The 17,597-nt window shown below is 43.5% G+C and overlaps 1 pseudogene; it reads left to right on the top strand.

The window, feature by feature from the left end:
• The first annotated feature begins 13,443 nt into the window (after nucleotides 1–13,443).
• Nucleotides 13,444–14,516, top strand: LOC105096572 (adaptin ear-binding coat-associated protein 1-like; annotated as a pseudogene).
• The last annotated feature ends 3,081 nt before the right edge of the window (nucleotides 14,517–17,597 follow it).

Genomic DNA, 17,597 nt, shown 5'->3' with positions numbered 1-17,597 from the left:
CTGGGCTGGGGGAGCTACAGCTGATAATACTGCCTAAGGAGGAAAGAGGCTTTAGATGGCAGTCCCTTTACTTAAGCTTAGACCTTGACAAAACTGCCACAGAAGCCATCATTTGCAAACATGATTGGGAATCACTGAGACCACAGAGGGACTGTGAGTACCTAGGAGTTCAGGTCCCAAGAGGGACCCAGAGCAAGACCATCCCACTGCTCCCCCAGGCTGCAGGGGACCGTGCTCTGGCACGTGGGCCAACCTGAGACACCCTGTAAAGCCACTCCTCGGATTAGCCAATGCCTCCTCCAGCCTGGTATTTTCTTGACCTCCTTGCCCCCATTCAAATAGCCAGACTATTCCGTGCTTTGCCTCAGGGACGGGGTGTGAAAGCAGAAAGAAGAGACAAAAGGAGCTTCCTGCCTTAGGGGAACAGAAAAGACACTTGGCTGGAGCTCAACTGAAGCGCGGGAGACGTGGGAGACGATGCTTACGAGAAAGACCAAGGCTGTCCCCTGCCCCGCATTCAAGGCCACCTGCAAACATGGAGGCGGGCTCTGAGTTCCACCATGACCTGCAGGCACCAATGAACAAGGACTGTGGGGGACAAGGCAAGGACATGGAGTGTAGGGACCTACAAAGGTCTAGAGTCTAGAACTCTGCAGAGCCCCCCACTGCAACCTCAAAATGGAAACCATGAGGGAAACTCAGAACCAACAGCGATACGTGTCAGCACCTTTTTAAAACAGGGGCTCAAAATATAGATGGAGAGTGTTTTGTTTTGTTTTGTTTTTAGATGGAGAGTTTTAAAAAAATAAACTAATGTTTTCTACACCCTTGAGTTTACGGGCTGAAATTGATAGTCCAAAAACAGATTTTTTTTTTAAAGAAAACAATGTTGCTTAAATGTACTATTTTAAAATTTTCATTTAATAAACATGTAAAAAAATTACAAAACAAAACAATTTAAAATAAACAAAGAATGAAATTAAATTAAAATTTTGACTTAGAGGAGAAGCTGGAGCAGCAAAGTCAGAAATTTAATCATTTGTAGGACTCAGAACATTGAACTCTGATCTGAAATTGAATGTGACTGTTCCTTAAGATTGGGTGTGAACTTACGTCCCAGTTTGCCTTGGGTTGTCTCCATTTGCCCTGTTGTCTTGGCTTCATTATTCAGTTCCCTCTTTCATTCTCAGAAGGGATCCAGTTTGGGCAACAAGTTATATGGTGACTCTGCTTAAAATTTTTGAATGAGAGTGATCCCGTGGGCTGGCCAACTCTGAGCAAGGTGCTATGAAATGGAAAGTAAGGATTTCCAGGCAGAGGTGGCTAGGGGCTGTGGGACAGTGACGCTCAGCCTCCTGGGGGGCTGAGAATCTCACCTGGTTGGGAAAGGAAGGGCAGGTGTGGCATGTTGAGGGGAGTCGCGGTGAGGCTGAAGGTCAGGTGCGGGGCGGAGCTGAGAGGACAGTGGTGGCGTCAGAGTGAGATGTTTGAATTTAATATTTCAGCCGTGGAGCACTGCAGGGTGACAGCATGGCCCAAGCTATGACCACAGGAGCAGGCAGGAGTAATGGAACCCTGGCTGCATTTGGGGACAGGAATTGGGCAGCTAAGCAAGAGACTTGGAAGGGGGGTTGACAACTCTACACCTTTTACTCCTATTGAATTTTGGATCTTGTTACTGTATTACCTTTTCAAAAAAACATACAAATAAAATTAAAATATAAAGGAATTCAGGCTACCTTAACCATAGATTCTTCTAGATCAAGAGTGGAATCAATCATTTTATCAAGTTTTTAAAAACCCTGTTCATAAAAACAAGTTGCCTTGAAATACTTGAAAAGATGCTCAACCTCACTTATTTGAAAAAAGAAAAGGAAGAACATTAGAGCCACAGTGAAATACCATTTTTCACCTTTAGACTGGCAAGTATCAAAAGCTTTCACAGCAGCAAGTGTGGAAGGAAATGGGTTGTCTCCCGCGCCGCGGCTGGAGAGGCTGCGGGCGAGCGCGGGCTCCGTGGGGCTGTTCCGACAGTATCCGTAACTCCTACAAATGCACTTACCTTTGCTGGGTAACAGCAACTCTTTGTCTAGAAAATTATCTTACAGATATACCCCCACCTGTGGACAAAGACGCCTGTGTGGTTCGGGGCAGTTACTCACCTCCCTACACTTACATCAGAGGGTTCTCGTGGGAGTTAAGTGATGCAAGGCACAGATAGGCTATTAAAGAGGGCCTGGCACACAGTAAGTGCTCAGTAAATGCTGGCTGTTATTGTTACAGCGTTGTTCATGGCAGCAAAACATTGGAAATAACATAATGTCTATCAAGAGGGGACTGATAAAGGAAAGTTTTGTCTTACATTGGAAAAACCATGGAATAGAATGGGCATACTTTTCAAGCCAAAAAGAGAAAGAAAAATATCATATGATATCACTCATATGTGGAATCTAAAAAAAAAAAAGACAAATGAACTTACATATAAAACAGAAACAGACTCACAGACATAGAATACAGACTTGTCGCTGCCAGTGGGGAGGGAGGTGGGAAGGGATAAACTGGGAGTTTGAGATTTGCAGATACTGACTGGTATATATAAAATAGATAAATAATTGTATACTGTAGAGCACAGGGAAACATATTCAATATCTTGTGGTAGCTCATGGTGAAACAGAATATGAAAATGAATCTATGTGTGTTCCTGTATGACTGAAGCTCTGTGCTGTACACCAGAAACTGCCACAACACTGTAAACTGACTATACCTCAATAAAATAAAAAGAGTGGGCATGCTTTTTAAATAGCGCTATGGAATGATTTTTTATAAATATTGTTAAATGGAAGAAAAGGAGAGTGTAGAAAAGTGGGTGTGGTTGCCATCATTTGTGTGTGGGGTGTGCCTACGGGTGCACGTCCTCTCCAGGGATGAAGTCAGAAGCAACCGGTAACAATGACGATTCCTGGGGGGAGAACTGAGAGACAGGGACTCGAGGGCCACTGTGTAACCTCTTGTACCTGTTATATTGCCCGCCATAGGGACGTATTCTCTAGTCAGAAACAATTAAACACATTGATGCATAGATCCTAAAGAATCGAAAGCAGGGACTCAAACAGATACTTGATGTCACTGTTTGTAGCAGCATTACTCACAATAGCCAAAAAGAGGGGGAGACACCCCATTGTTTACAGATAGATGAAAACACAGACGAAATGTGACCTGTCCACACAGGAGAATCTTATTCAGCCTTAAAAAGGAGGAAAAGCCTGACATGTGCTAAAACATGGGTGAAACCTGAGAGCGTTGTGCTAAGTGAAATAAGCCAGGCACAAAAGGGCAAATACTTGTACGACTCCACTTATATGAGCTGTCAAGAATAACCAGATTCATAGAAGCAGAAAGTAGAACAGTGATTATCTGGAGCTGGGGGGAGAAGGAATGGGGAGTTGGTATTAAATGGGCACAGAGTAGCGGGGAGGGCATAGCTCAAGCGGTAGAGCGTATGCTCAGCACACACAAGGCCCTGGGTGCAACCCCTGTACCCCCTCTAAAAATAAATAAGTAAGTAAACCTAATTACCTTCCCCCCCAAAATAAAAAATAAAAATAAATAGACATTAAAAATAAATAAATAATAAAATTTTAAAAAAATAAATAAAAATGGGTACAGAGTTTCTGCTGAGGCTGATGAAAAAGTTCTGGAAGTGGAGGGTGGTGATGATTGTACAACAGAGTGAAGGTGCCTCCTTAATGCCATTGAATGATACACTCGAAAATGGTTAAAATGGTAAATTTTATATCATGTCCATTTTATCACAAAAAATAACAAGTAAAGAATTTTAATCATAAAAGTGGTCCGTTTTTGCTTGCTCAGAGTCATGTTAACTGCAGAGATTATTTACCAGGAGGTGTGGTGAACAAGCCACAAGAAAGACTCGCCCTACCCAGAAAGGACTCAATCTCCAGACCCTGGCAGGTCATGCCGTTCTGCTGACTGGCTTTGGGGGGATTCGTGGTGCAGAACAGAGGGGAAAGGCTGAGCCAGGACCAGGGCGGGAGGGGCGCTTCACCCAAGTTGGGGAAGAAAAGGAAGGGAAGAGGAGACGGGTGGGCGCAGAAGCAGAGAAAACCCCTGACTGGCCACAGAGACTTTCTCCAGGAGGAAGGAGGTGAGAGCTGGGAATGTTCGGCGAGGGGCTGGATTTTGAGGGGGCTGGAAAAGGCTGGCCTTTGAGCGGTCTCCAGGGATGTGTAAAAGACACCATGTTCCCCAGAGGAGCCCGGAGAGGCTGGTGATCACAAATGTGTAGAGAGCATTTCCCTCTCCTCACCTCTTCTCTCTCCCCAGACAACAGCCCTGAAGGGGGTTGCAGACCACTGGTAGCTAAATAAGTGAGTAAGTAAGAGTGAACGCCAAGACTCCCCATCCAGACCGCCAACTGCCACAGGCTTCTGCAGCCACACCAAGCTGGGATGGGAAGAGGCCTTCAATTTGAAGTCGAGATTGAAGTTTGAATTATTATTGGGATGGACATTACAGTTACTGAAATGAGACAGAGACTCTTGTGAGCTGAACAGTCACGTGACTTGTCTAAATGCCATCCAGTGGCAGACCAAGATCCAGCCCGGCAGAGTACATTTAAAAGAGCAGCAAGAGGCAAAGCTCCAGTGGCTGTCTGATTTTATCCGCTGAGTCATGCTTGTTCATCGGAATAGTTACACAATGCTATCTTCAGTTGTTAATTGAAATGCACATACTTTGCCTCTCCTGCTATATTGTAAGCTCTCGGATGGCAGGGCCCCATGTGCTGTTTATCTTCCTCCTGCCCCCTCAGCCCCGCTAAGCGCTTTGCATGTACACAGTAGGCACTGGAATGGCTGCTAACTGAAATGCTAGCCCAGAGGGATTACCCGAAGTGAGGCAGCCCTGGGCCATTTGTGTGCTTAAAACACTGTTCTCAGCATTAAGCCGGTGAGTAACAAGATCTGGCTGAGTTGAAATGACTCCTTCTAGAGAGAGAGCCCATGATCTAGGGTGTCTGATATAAAATGATGCTGCCAGTTGCCCAGACCGAGGAGGATAGGGGCAGAGATGAAGGAGGGGTGGATGGTCCTTTTCTGTTTCTCTGTTAGGGCTGCCCTTGTTCTGGATCAAGGAGAGGAAGGCCAAAACACAAGAGGAGGGCGAGTCAGACCCCGTTTACGACCTATGACACCAGAAGTGAGTACTGCATGACTTACTGGGCCTCCAACCGAGCTGAATTCATTTTTGATTAAGAGAATCTGCAAGGGCTCCTGGTCTCGAGATTGTATAAAATCACCCCAGTCATGTACTCCTGAGATAATAAACCAACAGAAGCACAGAGCCCAGTTCTTCAGGGAGGAAAGTGGATCCCAAGCAGCTCAAGAAGCAATCTTTTCTACAGATGAAGGCTGAGAAAAGGAAACCCAGGACCAGCTGATTCTGGTTTGGGGAATGGTAACGTTGAAGAACGCACCGTTTCTTTCTTGTGACGAAGTTATCTCCCATGCTGGCATGGCCACCATCCCTGTTCACAGAGGAGGGAGGTAAAAGAGATGTTTGAGGGTCTCCACTATGAAGTCTAAGTACTTGATTACTGCCTTTCTGGTTAAGTGAATTTGACTGAAGCGAGAGTTGGGCCGACACTCAGTCGAGCAACAAGCCACTTAACTGAGTGCCTGCAATTCATGGGGAAAGATGACTCTCCTTAGACTGAGACATCCAAAATAAGTTGTGGGGTGAGAAGGAGAAAGAGCATGGTTGGTGGATCTTGGGGTACTACTGAGAAAACACCTCTGCTCATGAGCTCATGGCTCAGTTCCAGATTCCAGGAGGCCTACTTGGAGAGAGGGCAAAACACACTTTCTCAGGGACAGAAGTCCGTAGAGCTAAGGGCGCTGGGTTTCTAAGTCAGAATTGCATCAAGGGCCGGATGCCACTTTCCTTGGAAAGCCACCTGATCTCCAGGGGCCCTGCTAACACAAGAACTGTGCAGCCTGTCCCTTCTAGGGAGAGAGATGTGGCTGGGCTCCCTGGCTGCTCACACGTCCCCTTCCTCTCATCCCCTCAAGAGCCTGAGAAGCAGATCCTTGGGAAAAGGGCGCCTCCCTCGGACTGGAAAGCTTAGCTGAAGTGGGGATTTTTAATATAAGTCCTGGACTTTCAGAAGCCCCTAAGAAGATGCTGTAAAGAACCCTTATTGAACTGGAAGCAGCCTGAAGCAGGCACAGGACCAACCACTGTGAAAAGCATGGATTGAAGAGGGGTAGTTAGACACCCCCCCACCTCCAGGCAGAGAACAGAACCAGGTGTGCTCTCAGCTCCGGGCGAAGCCGCACATTGCCCGGATGCCCATACGCAGACCCACTCCTCTCTCTGAAGGCGGGGACAGGGGAGCACAGAAAAGTGACACTACTACAGGACAAACCGGTCATTCTCTTCTGGGTCCTCTCCTATGTTGAAATATTATAGATCAATTTAAACAATTAGATTGTCCCTTATCTTTGCCCTCCAAGTCTTGTATAGATATTTAGCAAAAAGCAATAAAATTCTCCCCTGACTCTCGGTGGGCTGGGGATTCCTGCCTATGCTGCTCAGTGCGCTCACCCACATCCCCAGACCGGAACCGACAGCCACGCTGTAACTCCATATATTTAAAATCCACTCTACTCACCCCCAGTGCAGTGGCCTGGCTGCTCCTGGGCCCTTGAATCCAATCCCTTTAGGGTGGACCTTTCAGTGGGAACCCACCCACCACTCCTTTTTTTCTCCTTCTGCGATTAACATAGTGCCTCCTCTATTGCCCCACCAATCAGCTGTTTTAGAACCGAAGAGTCTTTGTCTGTTCATAGGCGCTGTAAAAAGTAACATTCGTTTTATGTTTTTTAATCTAGTGTCCATGTCTTCCACGATTCTCATTGGCTTATCTAATCAGCACGTCCCAGGGAGGTTTATTACTTGCTGGCTTAGCTTGTCCAAGTACAATGAGCCAGCTGAGGCATTTACCCAGGGAGAATCCGCTCCTTGAAATAGGCAGTCCTCGGCAAAGATGTCACCCCCTTTGCCTCTTCTCTCCAAAGGCCAGAGATTAAAGAGGGCATTCCACATCCCACTGCCACCCCAGCTCCGCAAACCCCAATGCCTGCTCCTTCAGAGAAGGACACAGAAAACCAAAGAACAAACCAAACTCTACAAGAAAAATGTTGTGTACTCTGTGACTTCTTGAAGTTTTATGCTGTTATTAATTCCTTTTTTGTAAATAGGAAAGATACGATGGGGGAACATAAGTGGAAAACAGGAAGTTTGGAGGGAGGAGAGAAGGGACAGTGAGTGGGAAGGGAAAGGAAGTGGGAGGTCGGGCCCCGGGGTGGGGTGGGGAGAGGAGCATGCTGGGAGCCCCTGGCAGTGTCAGCTTCTCCAGGCACCAAGTGTTGGGCTTGGCATTACACACACCTTCTCTTATTTAACTCTCTCAACAGGCCTGCCAAGAGAGCATTTTCATCCCCAACCTTGCAAATGTAGAAACTAAGGCTCAGAGAATATAACACTTGTCTGGACTCACAGAAATAGGCGAAAGAGCTGGGGTGAAGCCCCACTGAAAAATGAACTCCACACGCCTGCTTCCACAGGCCCTTCTGTGGATTTTCTGTGTCTTTTGGCCTGTATTTCAGGGTTTACTTCCCTTTCAGGTAGGAAATTAATCTGGCTTGAAGACCCACCTTCTTCCTAGATCGTGCAGAGTTTTCCCTCAGTGGAAGAGCCACACCGTCGGACCGAGGGCCCGCCTGCAGCAGACAGGCGGAAAATCTGATTCGGAGGCCACGGTTGAGCCACCACATTAACCGTGGTTTCTCTTCATAACCCACGGAGTGGAAGACTTGCGAGACTGCAGGGACCAGCTCACCCCAGGCTGCCTGAGACTTCTCTGGTTTGAGCACTGAAAGTCCTGTGACCCAGCAAAGTCCTTAGTCTTGGGCAGATCGGGACAGCCTAGGCCAGAAGGCACAGTCCCACGCCTCAAGGAGTTTCCAGCGGGTCAGAGATGAGACAAATTCACAAGCACAAGAGTGTGAGGCCCCATAAAGAAGCAAGACGGGAGGGAGGCAGCCAGTAAAAGAGAAATCACGTGCATTTGGCGAATTAATTCATTCCACAAATGGTCATCGCTTGCCTTCTAAGGGCCAGACCTTAACCCAGGCCCTGTGGGTTAAAGAAACACATCATGGAGGAAGTGGCATTCAGATGGGCAGAGAAGGTGGGGGTAGGCACAGGATTTGGAACAGCAGAATTTCCAAGGGGGTAGTTGAGGCAGAGGGAAGAGCCGTAAAAATGAAGAACTGTGTCCTGGGAACATGGGGGTGGTTTCCCTGGCACAGGGCAAGTTTGGGGACAAAAAGCTTTGGGGGGACCATTCTAAAGAGGCATGAACGTCAGGAAACGTGTCTGAACTCAAAGGAATGCAGACTGGGACTTTGTGCAAGAATGGAATAATGGCTCCAGAGTGGATCGTGGCACAGGTGGAAGGATCAGTTGGGACATTACTGATACAGGAAAAATGGGGCCCACGAGGTTAGCTGTGTCCCTGGGATGCACCCCATCAAGTGTGGGTCCTTGGCTTTAGGCAGGAACTCAAGAGCAAGCCATACTTGAGTAAAAGTAGATTTATTCAGAGAGACACACACTCCATAGACCAAATGGAGGCCATCTCTGAAGGCCAGAGAGACCACGAGGTGTGGGGGTGGGTGTTTAGTTTAAAGTAAAAGCGGGTACACACTCCACAGACAGAGTGCAGGCCGTGTCCGGAGGCGAGAGAGTGAGAGGCCGTGAGGCCCTCTGTTGCTAGTCACTGGTTTCTGTGGGCTCAGTGGCTTCATATGCTAACAAGTGGGAGGATCATTCCAACTACCCTGCGGAAGGGGTGGGGATTCCCAGGAACTGGGCCACCGCCCACTTTTTAACTTTCCATGGTCAGCCTCCGAACTGTCATGGCGCCTGTGGGAAAGCCATTTCCCATGCTAATATATTACAACGAGAGTATAATGAAGCTCAAGGTCTACTGGAAGGCAAATCTCCCGCCATCTTGGGCCTCAAGGTCTACTGGGAGTCGAATGTTCCCCCGTCTTGGCGCTAGCTGCTGTGTCAGTCTTTTAATGGCTGTGTCCTGCCCGCTTCCTTCCTGTCTCATTACTGCCAGGCATTCAAGTGAAACACTTTGGTTTCTACCTCCCCTGGTTTTGTTTAAATCATTTGGATATTAATCCAGATTATTTTGCTTTTTTATTTTCATTTTTGTTTTTCACTTCATACTGGAGTTTGAGGGTGGTCTTTTTCCTGGGTTACTGAGGGGACAGACAGGAAGTTATGGGATGAGCAGCTTTCCCTCCAGGATGCACAAGGTGGACAGGTTTGCAGGCTGAGGATCCTTTCCTGATGGAGGAAATAGGGTGGGAACTGCTCTGGCAGCAAAATGCTTTCCTCTTAGTGTCCAGTGTCCACTGAGAATTGGCTGGTGTGCTGCATGCTCCTCTAATGCCACCTTAGCTGTCCACCACTGCAGCTACGGTGAGTTACTTTTAATTTTTTATTTTTTTTTTTGGCTTAAAACAACAAACATTTATTATTCCAAAGTTCCTGTTGGTCAGGAGTTCTTATTTACTCTGAATGCCATTCTGCCTTGCTGGAGAAGGACAACTGATGTGGGTGAACAAAGGACAGGCGGGGTGGGGGGAGGGGGACACAGAGCCTGAAACTCCCTGATTACCACTGACTGTCACAATGTCTGCTGTCTCAGAGCCTCAGGATTTCCCACTCTGCTTACTTCTCAGGTGACTCCCTCTTTTCTCCATGTCTGGAAGTAGGTTTCTCAACAAACGTGATGAGAGTAGTTAACTCGTAGAACTCAACTTACACCCAGAACTCAGGCAGCAAGGGATACTGGGAAATAAAGTTTTTGTCTTTCCAGTCTCTCCAAATCCAAGGATCTACCACAGGGTTTTTAAATCTTTACCAGTTAGTAAAGTTATATTTGGTTCTCCAACTGACAATTGTGTGTTTTTTCTATTACCCAAAGTGGGTGGAGTGGTGAGAGGCGTACCTTCCCCTGACTGTTCCCAAGCCATTCAGCCGTGGCCGGGAAGCCAGCTCTCTAAGAAGGCGACAGTCCCACGTGAACCGCACGACCGCGGTGGGACTGGAGAGGAGAGATCTGGGTGTCAGGTCCCAAAGAATCCACTGTATTCCCTTCCTTGTTTTCCAACTTTGCTTTGGAATTTTTCCCTTTTCTTTCATTAAAAAAAGAAGTGTCATTTCAGTGGGATTGAGGGAGAAAAGAGAAGTAAATGTCAGGGTTCAGTTCATCACCTTGAACTAGAGTTTTCAATTCCTATTCAGGTTGAACTGTTTTTCATTTGGTTTTGAACAATTGCATTTTTGTGAATTGATATCCATATCCATGTTTAAATTGGTGTATTTCTATTTTCATATTCATTTAAAAGAATTCTTTATCATATATTAGAAACATTTTTCTGTTTGTCATTTATTTTTGTTTATGGTCTTTTCTTTTTCTTCTTTTCCTTACAGAAGGGTTTAGTATGTGCATGAATTTTAAGGAAGTCAAATCACCCATACTTTTCTTTAAGGTTTCTAGGTTTATTGTCAATCTCAGAAATGCTTTAATTATCCTCAAGTTTATGTACACTTACATTTTCTTCTAGTTCTTTTCTGGTTTTGTTTTTTATATTTAACTATTCAATCCATCGGGACTTTAATTTAGTATATGATAAAAGGATTTAATATCATTATTTTTCCCAAGTGTTACATCACCAGTTGTCAAGTTTTGTACCCTCTACTCATTGGTTCGAAATACTACCTTTATCACAGGCTAATGTTTCCGTGTGCTTAGTCTGTGCTCAGCCAACCATCCTGACAACATGTTCTACACTCAGTCTCCTTTTGCTACTATCTATTCTCCCCTCAAATCACTGTGTCCCAGGTTCTACCCCCACAGCGTCACAAACATTTCTCCAGCAAATCTTATCATCAGACTCCTAATTGCCAAAGTCTGTGGATGCTTCTCAGGTCTTTTCTTGAGGGACCTCTCTGTTACATTTGACATTGCTGGCAATTCTTTCCTTCTTGAAATCCATTCTATGGGGGTGATTGTGTTTGGCTGTTTTGGTAAATTCGGGGACTTCTGTGTCATTAGGTATGTACACCTTCATCTTTGCTAAATAACACCAAGGCACTTTCCAGAAGGGTTGTGGAATTTCACACCCCCACCAGTAGTGTGCGATAGTCTAACTAGATTATTTAAAGACAAGAATTGGTAAATCTGGGATGTGCTGGGTCTCTGCTCCCTGGCATTTGCTCAGTTCCCCCCTTTCACCTTCTTCCCGCAGATTTTTTCCTCTCCTGTGAGCTTACATCCTGCTGTTGGCCTAAGCCAACCCCACCACCGTCTCTACTCTCTCCTCCAACACAAACCAACTGAGAGCTTTAAACCCAGCTTCCTAAAACCTCATTTGCATTTTCAAAATCATCAGTGGTTTCCCAGGGCAGTCAAATAAAGTCTGAAATCCTTGGATTAGCACCCAAAAACCTTCCTCTGCCTGGTTTCCTCATTTTTTCCAAGATTTATCTCCCCTCTACTCCCTAAGGGGGTGCAATCGAATCCAACCAAGGGAACTCATCCTGCTGGTGGGAGTGTAAACTGGTACAACCACTCTGCAAAAACAATGTGGCAATGTTTAATAAAGAAGGAAATACACCTGCTGGATGACCAAGCAGTTTCACCTTTTATGTGTGTACCAGGGCACATGAATAAGAGTGCTTACATAGCATTGTTTGTAGGTGCTCAAACATGGAAACAACCCAAATACCCATCAAGAGTAAAATGGATAAGTAAGTTCCAGTCTCTGCATCCTTCTTCACTCTGCCCCGCCATTGACCCTAGGTCAGTGAGTATGTTTCTTTTGCAGATATAGCTCTGTTTAAAACTACCTATTTTCCAAAATAGAGAGTTAGGGTTATTTCCAATGAAAAATGAATTTCCAATATCATTGTGGTAATATGTAGGAACATTCCAGCGGGGAAGGTATAGCTCAGTGGTAGTATGCATGAGGTCCTGGGTTCAATCCCCAGTACCTCCATTTAAAAAATAAAATAAATAAATGAACCTAATTACCTACCCCCTCAAAAAAAAATATGTAGGAACATTCTAACAAGTTGTGGTCACATTTTATCATTCTATTAATCTAAGTGCTCCTTTTCTTTTTTTTAATTCACTTTTTAAAATGTATACACATTTGGGGGAAGGGATATAGCTCAGTGGTAGAGCACGTGTTTAGCATGCACAAGGTCGTGGGTTCAATCCCCTGTACCTCCATTAAAAACAACAATAATAAACTTTTTAAAAAATAAAAAACACTTTAAAAGTAAAAATAAAATATATACACATTAAATGGAGTATAACCTATTAAAGTATTGAATCACCGGGTTGTACAGTTGAAACTAATATAATATTGTAAATTGACTATACGTCAATAATTAATTAATTAATTAGCACATGTATTAAAAATAATAAAATAAAATCTATATACAGTCTCTTTTGGGGTTCAGTTCTATAAGTGTTAACTAATGGATACAGCCTATCCTTTCCTTTTTTTTTTTACAAAGGAGTATCAAGATGGGCTTAAGGTAGTGTCTTAGATAATGTTCACTGGGGCCTTGGAAAACAAAGTTTCATTTCACACCTTGGTAGGTGGGTTGTGTTTACTCTTATGAGTTCATGAAAGTGAAGTTCCACCTTGGTCCTTGCTCAACTGTTTAGCTCCTGATCGCCTGCCAGGACGGCCAGTCCTGGGCTGACCCTTTTCACTAGAATCAGAAGGGTCTCTTCTGGCAAAACAGGCCTGGCTTTTACTCTCTACTGGAAATGAACAAGCTGTTGCTGCAGGTGAAGGGCCCAGCCAGGGCTCTTTCTAAACCAGGTGCCCTTGGCTACGGAGTATGTGTATGACCTAAAACTCCAGAGGAGGGTCTGCCATATCTGAGCTACCTTACCTTCTAGACAGTGTCAAAATGTGATGGCCTAAGCATTGAGGGAGAGTGAATACTTGTCCCCTCACTTCTCCAAGAAAGGCAGGGAACATTGGGCCATTTAATCATATAGTAATCGCACAGTTTTCAAAGCACCTTGAATCAGCTAACTGTTTAACCACAAGCCCACCATTCCATTCCATTTGCTCCAACATTATGGAAAAAAATCAAAATTTTAATTAATAGGAATAAAATTCTAGAAATACCTGCAACCCATCAAGAGACCAGCCAATGTCTCACCCAGTATTTCACCCCTTCCCTTGCCTGTTGTTTTGACCTTTCCACTTCAGTGGGTGACTTCACAAAAATGGGATGCTAGGCCTCACCAAGATGGTGACCTCGACGGCCAGCCTCTCTAGGTGGGTAGGGATTAGCATCTCCTATAAGTTCCCAGGTGATGCTAATGCTGTTGGTCAAGGGACCACACTTGGAGAATCCCTGCTATAAATCAAACTAACTATTTATAGGAAATATGAAAGGTACAGGAATCTATTAACACCATGAGGATGCATTAAAAAAAATGGACTCTAAGAAATAGTTCCTTCAACAAATAAATTATAAGGAAAAAGCAAGCAGGGAAGAATTTAGAGATTAATGGAAACTTAATAGGCATGTAGAGCAAAGCCAAGATACCAGCCCGGAAGGAGTAGGAGCCTAGTCCTGCACATGAAGCTGGACGTTAGCGTCTACCAGACTCTGCCACAGGTCTCCAGTGGTGGCTACTGGCTAAATGCATTGCAGCCTGCTTAGACTGTTCACATCCAAATCACTTTAAAGGGAAAGACTGTCTATATCAACTTGGGTATTAAGTATCAGGGGAGCTCTCTGCCCAGGCACCAGTAGAACAATATCCTGGCTGAGGAGACGTGACAGATTCCAGGTTCTCTTTTATAATTTCGCTCCAGGATGACACTGGACATAGTGCTTTCACTGTCATTTGCTTCATAGATCAGGGTGGTGTCTTTGCAAAACTACTTCAAGTGGGTAAAGCAGATATCTGAGATGTCCAGGGAATCTCAGGAAATGGACACTCACCCCAAACTGAATCTGGGCTTCAAGGAAGGACAGATCATCAAGTAAAGCAATGGGAACATTACCACCAAAAGATGGTGTGTTTCTAAGTGCAGGACTGTAAGAGACTAGGGGGCCTAAGTTTACTCCCATCCCACCTGGAGGCAAAGTCACTATTCCCCCTCCATCCTCCAAGATTGCCGTCAATATTCAGGTCGCCCCACTACCCATTCCAAATCTAACCTTGGAAGCAGTGGTGCAGATTTCCTTTTAGGGTGAGATTCTCCTGCTCCAGTCATGACAGCAGCTCCAGTCTCTGAGCAATGACCTGAGGAGACTTTGGCACTGCATCCAGCTCTGTTCCAAACCTGGCACCACAGCTATCCAACTGAGACCAGGTCTGAATAGCACTGGCAGGACATCAAAGACAGACTTGAAGAATAAAAATGCCCTTGAGAAGACAGGGAAGAAAACCCCACCCTTGAGGAAGAAAATGGAGGAGGTACAGAAGGTAGACCTGATAAAGAGACTCTTACAATGTATGATGTATGGGTTTGGGGATGATCATAATCCTTGTACTGAGCCAGTGGATATTCCTGAGGACCTTGTCATAGTGTCCATCACTGGAATGACTCAAGGCAATGTAAACTGGAAGACAGGGTCAAGTGCGAATTGAAGATATCAACTTCTTGATTTGAAGGGATCCAGGAAGTTTGCTACTAAGTCTTACTTACTATGGATGAAGAATTGAAACAAACTAGAAAAGCATTTGATGATGGCTCCTATGGATCTTGACATCTTTAATAATTTCTGAAGCTTCATTATTTTCTGGGACAACCATATATAGCAACTGAATATTTTCTACAGTAAAGTGCTGATATCTAACTATGTAAATAAAAGATGGAGAAACACAAGATTTTCATGTCTTTTGATTTCAGAATGATATTTTAAGTGCCTACCACATTTAAATTACTTATTAGGTTTTAATGACCACACAAAAGTTAAAGTATCTTGCAAACCACACAGGTCCTTTTGACTATCTGAAAGATGTATTACATGTCTTTGTGCCATTGTAGGCTGTACTATAACTGCTTAACATGTGAAATCTAAATGTCACCTTGGACTGTATGATAGCTGAAACATGTGTTTCATGTATTCTCATTTCTAGACAACAGAAATCTAACAGATTATTAAAGACAGTGAACTAGTTTGTGTTTTCTTAAGTAAAAGATGATATAAGAATACAGTATTTTGTAAGAATGTTTATCTGTCTCAAAAGATAAATGGTTTCTCAATAAGGAAACACAGGCCTTAAAAAATATATTAGACCAAATAGACTTAATTGATATTTATAAAGCATTCCATTCAAAAGCAGCAGAATACACATTCTTCTCAAGTCCACATGGAACCTTCTCTAGGCTAGATCACATGCTGGGCCACCAAGCAAGCCTTGGTAAATTTAAGAAAACTGAAATCATATCAAGCATCTTTTCTGACCACAACGCTATGAAGCTAGAAATCAACTATAAGAAAAAAAACTGCATTGACACAACATTGTAAACTGACTATAATTCAATAAAATAAAATTTAAAAAAAAGAAAAGGAAAGAAAAGAATGCAAAAAAACCACAAACACATGGAGGCTAAATAATATGCTACTAAACAACCAATGGATCACTGAAGAAATCAAAGAGGAAATCTAAAAATACCTACAGACAAATGAAAATAAAAACATGATGATCCAAAACCTATGGGAGGCAGCAAAAGCAGTTCTAAGAGGAAGTTTATAGCAATACAGTCCTACCTCAGGAAACAAGAAAAATCTCAAATCAACAATCTAACCTTACACGCAAAGCAACTAGAGAAGGAGGAACAATCAAAACCCAAAGTTAGTAGAAGAAAAGAAATGATAAAGATTAGAGCAGAAATAAATGAAATAGAGACTAAAAATAATTTTAAAAGATCAATGAAACTAAAAGCTGGCTCTTTGAAAAGATAAACAAAATTGATAAACTTTTAGCCAGATTCATCAAGGGAAAAAGGGAGAGGGCCCAAATCAATAAAATCAAATAAAAAAAAAAAAGTTACAACTGACCACACAGAAATACAAAAGATCATAAGAGGCTACTATAAACAACTTTACACCAATAAAATGGAAAGGCACAATCTCCCAAGACTGAACCTAGAAGAATTAGAAAATATGAAGAGATCAGTTACCAGTGCTTCAACTGAATCAGTAATTCAAAAACTCCCAACAAACAAAGGTCCAGGACCAGATGGCGTCACAGGGGAACTCTACCAAACATTTAGAGAAGAGTTAACGCCCATCCTCCTGAAACTATTCCAAAAAATTGCAGAGGAAGGAACACTTCCAAACATATTCTATGAGACCACCATCACCCTGATTCCAAAACCAAAGATATCACAGAAAAAGAAAATTACAGGCCAATACCACTGTGAACACAGATGCAAAAAGCCTCAACAAGACACTAGCAAATTGACTCCAATAATTCATTAAAAAGCTCACACGCCATGATCACATTGGGTTCACCCCAGGGATGCAAGGACTTTTCAATATCTGCAAGTCAATCAGTGTGATACAGCACAGTAACAAACTGATGCATAAAAACATATGATCATCTCAACAGGTGCAGAAAAAGCTTTTGATAAAATTCAACATCCATTTATGATAAAAACTCTCCAGAAAGTGGGCTTAGAGGGAACATACCTCAACATAATAGAGGCCATATATGACACACCCACAGCTAACATCATACTCAATGGTGAGAAGCTGAAAGCATTTCCTCTAAGACTAGGCACAAGACAAGGATGCCCACTCTCATCACTTTTGTTCAACATAGTTTTGGAAGTCCTAGCCACAGCAATCAGAGGAGAAAAAGAAATAAAATGGATCCAAATTGGAAGAGAAGTAAAACAGTCACTGTTTGCAGATGACATGATCCTATACACAGAAAATCTTAAAGACACTGCCAGAGAACTACTAGGGCTCAGCAAGTAACTTGGTAGAGTTGCAGGATAAAAAATTAAGATACAGAAATCTGTTGAATTTCTATACATTAACAACAAAATATCAAAAGAGAAATTAAGGGAACAATCCCATTTACCATTGCATCAAAATGAATAAAATACTTAGGAATAAAACTACCTAAGGAGGCAAAAGACCTATAATCCAAAAATCATAAGGTGCTGATGAAAAAAACTGAAGATGACACAAGCAGATTGAAAGATATACCTACAGACTGGGAGAAAATATTTGCAAACCATGTTACTGACAAGGGCTTAGTTTCCAAAATATACAAATAGTTCATACAGCTTAATATCAAAAAAACAAACCAACCAATCAAAACATAGGCAGAAGACCAAAACTGACATTTCTTCAAAGAAGACATACAAATGGCCAATAGGCACATGAAAAAGTGCTCAGTATCACTAATTATTAGAGAAATGCAAATC

Source organism: Camelus dromedarius, chromosome 15, assembly GCF_036321535.1.
Source record: "Camelus dromedarius isolate mCamDro1 chromosome 15, mCamDro1.pat, whole genome shotgun sequence".
Classification (NCBI taxonomy): Eukaryota; Metazoa; Chordata; class Mammalia; order Artiodactyla; family Camelidae; genus Camelus; species Camelus dromedarius.
Note: the sequence above shows the minus strand (reverse complement) of the source record. Positions and strands in the feature narration are given on the sequence as shown.